Source organism: Sapajus apella, unplaced genomic scaffold (genome assembly GCF_009761245.1).
Source record: "Sapajus apella isolate SASKATOON/1434 unplaced genomic scaffold, GSC_monkey_1.0 scaffold24, whole genome shotgun sequence".
NCBI lineage: Eukaryota > Metazoa > Chordata > Mammalia > Primates > Cebidae > Sapajus > Sapajus apella.
Window position 1 is genome coordinate 11,271,282 of NW_022436964.1, and position 7,592 is coordinate 11,278,873.

Here is a 7,592-nt window from a genome sequence, read left to right on the forward strand (position 1 = left end):
CCCCTTGTTTTTATTAGCTGGCATTATTCTTTGAAATAAATGTTTTTTTTCTTCTTTGTTTCTTACTTATTTCATTTGATTAATAATGCTATTCATTTGGTTTTATTAGGAACCCATGCATCTTTATATTTGAATCCACTGTGTGGCAATCTGGTTTTATTTTTTGATACTAATCACAAATATGGCCAGTAGAAGCACTTTCGAGCTGGTTTCTGTCTCCTTTTGATGTGATACACATATACCTTTAAACATGTTTTTTATACTGTCTGGATAAAAAGACACTCAAAGTTCACCTAGAACTTTCCTTCTCCTAGACACAAAATTCACCATTTTTCTCCATTAGCTTTGACTTATTTTTAGGGGGAAGTGGTATTTCACAATGGAAGATAAATGTGCTCTTTGCTTTTTGTGATGTCACCGTTTCTGCATAGTTTTAGTGACTATAGCAGAAAAATGTTTGTGAGTATGTGTGCACATACATCGTACATAGCTATATCCACATCAAATTACAAGCTCTTACAGGTTCTTTTGAATCAAATTCAACATCACAGGATGATTGTCTTCAATTTTTATTCCAAAGCTGTATGTTTCTTTCTCATAGTTTCTCAATAACATCAGTATATTCACTCATTTGCTCTAGCCTTCAATTCACCAAAAATAATTTTAGAGTTCAAAACATAATACTACTAAATATAACCAAATTAAACAAATTTATCTTTTGGTATATTTATTTTTATCTTTTTCTCTTTTCAGCAAAGGCTGCATGTAACAATGTAATATACATTATTTTGTATCTTTCTCTTCCTTTCTCTTTTTCTTTCTTTTTTTCTTTAACTTATCATAGTCTGAAATTCTCTTCATAGTGGTTAATACAGTCTTCATTCCCTGAAGATCTTAATACTTCATTTTGAAGATATGCAATAATTGATTTAGTGAAGGTTATTTTCAATATTTTGCTATTACAGATAATGGAATAATAAGCAAATATCTGCATATGTTGTTTCATATTTAGAGAGGTATGTCTTCAGGATAATTCCTAGGAGTAGGATTCCCGGATCAAAGGGCAAAATTATAAATGATTTCATTACATTCTGATTAATTTCTCTTTGTATGGGCTATACCATTTTGAACTCTGGCCAACTGTGTATTAAAATACGTATTTCTCCACAACTTCAAGCGTGGAATTGTTGCTAACTTGAGAGGCGAGAAGTGTTATCTCATTGAGAATTATATGCATTTCTTTCATCATGCATTTTTTCTTTTTTCTTTTTTTTTCTTTTTTTTGTTTAGGTCCATGCATGCAGATTTTTGGCCTCTTAAGGTCCTTTGCTTTACCGTTTTTTAACAAAAGAGGGGACATTAAAGATTCTTGTGAGAATAATATAACATTATTTACAAAAGGCGTTTTAGAAATTTCTTTATAGAGATGGTGCACTTAAAAAAACTATCTTCCCTAATGCATTATGAACTGACTAATAGCATTAGAAGAAAATGGTAAAACATGAGTGATAACTGAATTCAAATAGTAATATTATTCATTTGAACTCAAAATGCTTATGATTTCTTGCTAGTGACAAATACTTGTATATAAAATAGTAAATGTGTCCTTCCATTAAGCATTTGTCTTTAAAAGCAAATTTGTACTTACCACTTCCTCTCTCACTCTCTGCTCTAATTTAATTCAGACCACTTATGATTATTTGAAGCAATTATTTTTTCCACAATTTCTTACTAAATCCCATATGGTAATGATTAAAACTTGAAAGCTTCAAAATTTAAAAAAAAAATGCAAAAAAAATATTTTAAATAAGTTTAAGAAGCCTGCTTTGAGCCCTAGTTGTCTCTTTATCCCCACAAAACCCCCATGCAAAGTTCCCCGAAGGACTCATTTTCTTCTCAAATGAATAAATTTTTTTTCTTATTCCTTTCTGCTTCTTTTGAAAATAAAGACTTTATTTAAAATAATTGATTCATTATTGAGACTGCAAAATGCTGACATTTAGACACTCATTCAATAGAATTGATGTATTGTCTCCAACTTATTTTTCAGTTGTTTACAAAATGATGAGTTTTGATTCATTTTAATAACCATTTCACCTTTACTCTGTTACTTCATATCCTAATATAAAATCTTTAAGATGAAAGGCCTGAAGCCACAAGGAACACTTATCATTAAAAAAGGGAAATCATAGCACACATCCTATTGATCCAGTTGATTTTCAAAAGTTGTGCTCTTTATGAAATTGCTTCAGGGAAGAATCCCAAAGTTAAAATATCAATTATATAAATCCCAAACTGAGCAAAACTAAAACAGCCTAGTTAAAAATATTTATATGAATCCATTTCCCTCAAAAAAGCACAGGAAGTGAAAAAAGCATGGGAGTAAAAAAAATATCTATTTAAAAAAATAGATTTTGCAGAATGAAGTTCAACTAGTTATTTCTCTTAAGCACATATATCCTCCAAAGAAAAATAAGAGGAAACTGGTAAAAGACAAATAGATGGAAAGCTTGCTGCAAATCAGGATGGTTTCTACAGTGGATACAATTTTTCTACAAGAAATTTGGGTTTTCTTACTTCAGAGTTGAAAGGAATTGTCATGATCTTAAAGAGATTGAAAGATTTAAAAGTGAACTAGAAAATTAGGCAAAATTATAACTGTACCAAATGTTCACATATTGCTATGCTTTGTCTTAAATGTTGGATGCAAATATTTTGGAATCCAGTGATTGGTAACTACTTGGTTTGAATTCTACGTTTGTAAGTGGAGTGTCCTGAAGGTGTCAAAACATATAAATTACTTTTAATTTGAATATTTAATAAAGGATATTGATTTTAAAAATTAACATAGTGATAACCTCTGTTTTGGTTAGAATAATTTTGCTAGCATATTACTTGGTTAAATATTAATATTATTATAAAATTATGAAAATAAAATAACCTGGTACTACTGCTAGGAATACTAAAGTAAACAAATAATCCTATTTAGCTTTTACAAATATTTGCTTATAAAAATATAGCTTTATTATTATTTTCCCCTTTTGTTTTAAAATTATTTCTAATATTATTTCCATTAAAATATAATGTATATATTTTTAGCTAAGAGATTGATTAAAGTCTTATTTTGTGGTCTGATATTTTTACATAATCAGCTTTCATAAATGTTTGCTAAGAACTTAAAAATAAATTTTGTTTTATTTTTTCCAATATACACAGTTTAAAGCATGACAATTAGTATTACCTTACCAATCTCATTATTTAAGGAATTCTACATGATACCAATTTGATCTGCCATGGTGTGAGTTATAGAATATGTCTCTTTCTAGAGACTTTGAGATTAACATCACTTGCAAATTGATGGAAAGTTATCATTTCCAACTTACAACAAAATATCCTGGACAAAACAAATTATCAATGATATTTTGACCCATCATTAAACAGGGCAAACTCAAACTCCAAAACTTGTAGATACAGTCACATCTAGAAAGATATAGCTCTGGAGACTTGCTTACCTAGAGAAGAAACTACAGGAATCCTTGAGCTGATAGCAGCATTGACATGGTAATTTTGAGAAATTACTAGAAGCTGAGTGCAGACTAACTTGAAAATGAGAAATGCCTGGGGACTTCAGTCATAAAGAGGCCCCCACAATTGCTCAGGTTTTTACTCAATAAATCTACAAATTTTTCATGGTGAGAATTTTAGAAAGATCTTCTGATGGTGCTTGCTGAGAGAGGAAAACAGTGGCCATATTGACACCCATGTAGAATCTTCTTCCTAATAAATAGCTAAGCTCTAGGGAAAAATAATTCATCAGGCAATTCAGAAAAATTTTCCCAGCTCGAGAAAGGCTCTTTGGCCACAGCTCCATTCTTCCTGTGTCATCTATAGGGAAGAAGTCAAGAGGGGACAGGGCTTCAAGAAAATAGGTAAGACACTTTGCAGCCAAGAAAGGGAGTAGGTAACAGGAATAAAAATGGCATACTTCTAGAAGAGAGAGACAAACTTTTGCAAACCACACTCCCAGGGCTTAATAAGAAGATTTTGAAATATTTTGCCTTTTCCACACCCTACAACCGTGCCTACAAGCCTCCAGCATTCTAACTGGATTATAGATGAAAAAGCTGTAAGATAGGCATCTCTGAGAAGCATTAATCAAAAAATAATAACCCAATATTTCTAACTTCAGAAAACTGAAGGAAAAGTGGCAAATTAAACCTCAGGCATTCTGAAAAAAAAAAGAAAAAGAAAAAGAAATAATAACTTTAGAAAAGAAATCAATGTACAGGAAAAATAGTCAAAATGAATAAAACTAAGAGCTAGTTCTTTGGAAAAGATCAATAAAATTAATAAATCTCTAGTAAGACTAACCACACCCTCCCAAAAAGAGAGAGAGAGAGAAGATACAAATTGTCAATATCAGAATTAAAAGGATATTCATCACTACTGATACCATGGACATTACAGCGATGTAAGGAAACACTATGAACAACTTCAGGTCAAAAATTTAATAACTTCAATGACATGGGCCAATTTCTTGAAGAAACAAAACTACCAAAACTCATGGAAGGAAGAAAACTTGGACAGCCTATAACTATCAAGAAATTAAATTAGTAGTTAAAAACAACCCAAAAAATAAATCAGGGGGTCCAAATAAGTTTCATTGGTGAAGCCTACCAACTCTTTAAAGAAATAATTACAATTCTACACAATCTGTTTTAGGATACAGAAAAAAGGGACTATTTTCTGACTTATTTTATTAGGTCATTATTGCATTAATACCAAAACCAGATAAAGACATTACAAGGAAAGAATATTACAGACCAATATATCTCATAAACATAGAAGCAAAAATTCTCATCAAAATGCTAACAAGTCAAATCTGGCAATACAAAAAATAAATAAATAAATACATCATCACAAAATGACATTCATTCCAGGAATGCAAGGCTGGTTCAACATTTATAAATCAGTGAGAGTAATTCATCATATTAACAGAATGAATAAGAAAAACATAATTACTCAGTATATGCAAAAAAGCATTTGACAAAATTCAGTAAATGGCATATATAAAAACCTGCAGCTAAAGTTAGACTTGATATAGTATTGAAAGAATGGCCACTATTTTTCTAAGAAGGCAAAGATATCCTCTCATTACTCATCTTTAAAAATATACTGATATCCTAGTTGTTGCATAAGCAAATAATATGAATAAAAAGTATGCAAATTTGAAGGACGAAACAAAAGTGTTTTTATATGTAAATAACATGATTTGTTATGTAAAAAATAATCAAACAATTCTTCACAAAAATCTCCCCAAACCCTTCAATTAATATGTGAATATTGCAAGATTTCAGGGTATAAGTTTTGTAAATAAAGTGATTGCTTTTCTGTATATTAGTAATGTACATTTATAATTTTCAATTAAAATACTTCTTAAATTAACATCCCTCATTCCAAAATAACAAAGTATAAATCTAACAAATATGTACTGAATCTGTATCTGAAAAATTACAAATAATTTATAAAAGTACTGAAAAAATATGTAAATAAATGGGCAGATATTTTGTGCCCATGGGTTGAAATATTCAAATGTTAAATTCTCAGTTCATCCAAAATTTAACTGTAGATTCAATGCAATTGCGATCAAAATTTCAGCAGGTTTTTTTTTTTAATCTATAAATTAATTTTAAAGTTTACGTGGAAAGTCAAATGACCTACAATAGCTAACAAAATCCTAAAATATTAGAACAAAATGGGAGGAATCATACTCAATTTCAAGACTCAATACAATGCCATGATTTCAAGATTACAGCTGATTTTAGAAATCAACTGTAATAAAAAGAGTATTATCAAATAACACATTGATTAAGGGAACAGAATAGACAGCCCAGAAATATATCCAGAAGTTATGTACTCTTACTTCTCTTTGACAAAAGTGGAAAGGCAATTCAGTAGGGAATAAGACAGTCTTCAAAAACTGGTGCTGTAACAATTGGACAACTCAATATAAAAAAAATTATCCTAGACAATGACCTCATATCTTACATAAAGACTAATTCAAAATGAATCAAAAATCAAAATATAATGTAAAATATAAAATGTCTAGAAGAAAATACAGGAGGAAATCTGCACAACGAGGTGTTTGGTAATGTGTTTCTTGATGGGCACTTGATTCTGGGGTTGAGACAGGGAATATAAAAGACAAGTCATTGAGCATTTTGTTATTCAGAAAATGAAATAATACTTAAATAACTACATAGTGAGAGCATGTCAAAGGTACACAGAATCCAACTGAAAGCACTCTCAAAGCTTGAAATTGGAACAATTTGAGTAATAAAATAAATAATGCAGCATTAGATTGTAACCCAATAAATAAAACAACTATCCATGTGCTGGGATAATATATCTAAATGACTAAATGAGTAAACAAATGAAGGTAAGTAAGCAAATCCTTTACACAGAATAATTTCAAATAAATTATTTAGCTACTGCTCTTTCAAGGAAGTGGAAGATAATGTTCCACCCCTTATGTAATGTGTCTAGTGACTTCCTACTAAAGAGTGCATTAATTTTTTACTGGAGACTTTACTGAATTTGTTTATCAGATCTAGCAGCCTATTGGATGAGTCTTTAGGATTTTCTAGGTTTACAATCACATCATTCATGAAAAGTTTGACTTTCTGTTTTCCAATTTGGATGCCCTTTGTTTCTTTTGCTTGCCTGATTGCTTGGGCTAGGACTTCCAGCACTAGTGTGTTGAACAGAAGTGGTGTAAATGGGGCATCCTTGTTTTGTTCCAGTTCTTGGCGGCAGGGAATGCTTTCAACTCTTCCCCCTTCAGTATTATGTTGGCTATGGGTTTGTCATAGATAGCTTTTATTACTTTGAAGTGAGTCCCTTCTATGCCTATTTTGTTAAGGATTTTTATCATAAAGAGATACTGTGTCAAATGCTTTTTCTGCATCTACTGAGATGATAATCCGGAGTTTGTTTTTAATTGTGTTTATGTGATATTTTACATTTATTGCCTTGTGTATGTTAAACATTCCCTGCGTCCCTGGATGAAAGCCACTTGATAATGTATTATCTTTTTGATGTGCTATTGGATTTGGTTAGCCAGCATTTTGTTGAGGATTTTTGCATCTGTATTGATCAGGGATATTGGTCTGTAGTTTTTATTTTTTTATTATATCCTTTCCTGGTTTTGGCATCAAGGTGATACTGACTTCATAGAATGATTTAGGGAGGATTCCCTATTTCTCTCTCTTTTGCAATAGTTTCAGCAGGATTGGTATCTTCTTTGAATGTCTGGTAGAATTCAGCTGTGAATCCATCTGGTCTTGGACTTTTTTTGTTGGCAATTTTTTGTGTGGTTGTTGCTGAATCAATTTCACTGTTTGTTATTGGTCTCTTCAGGGTTTCTATTTCTTCCTGATTTAATGTAGGGCGTGGTTATTAATTTCCTCTAGATTTTCTGGTTTGTGAGTGTGAAGGTGTTCATAGTAGCCTTGAATGATCTTTTGTATTTCTGTAGTATCAGTTGTAATATCTCCAGTTTCATTTCTTTTTTTTTTTTTTTTTTTTTTTTT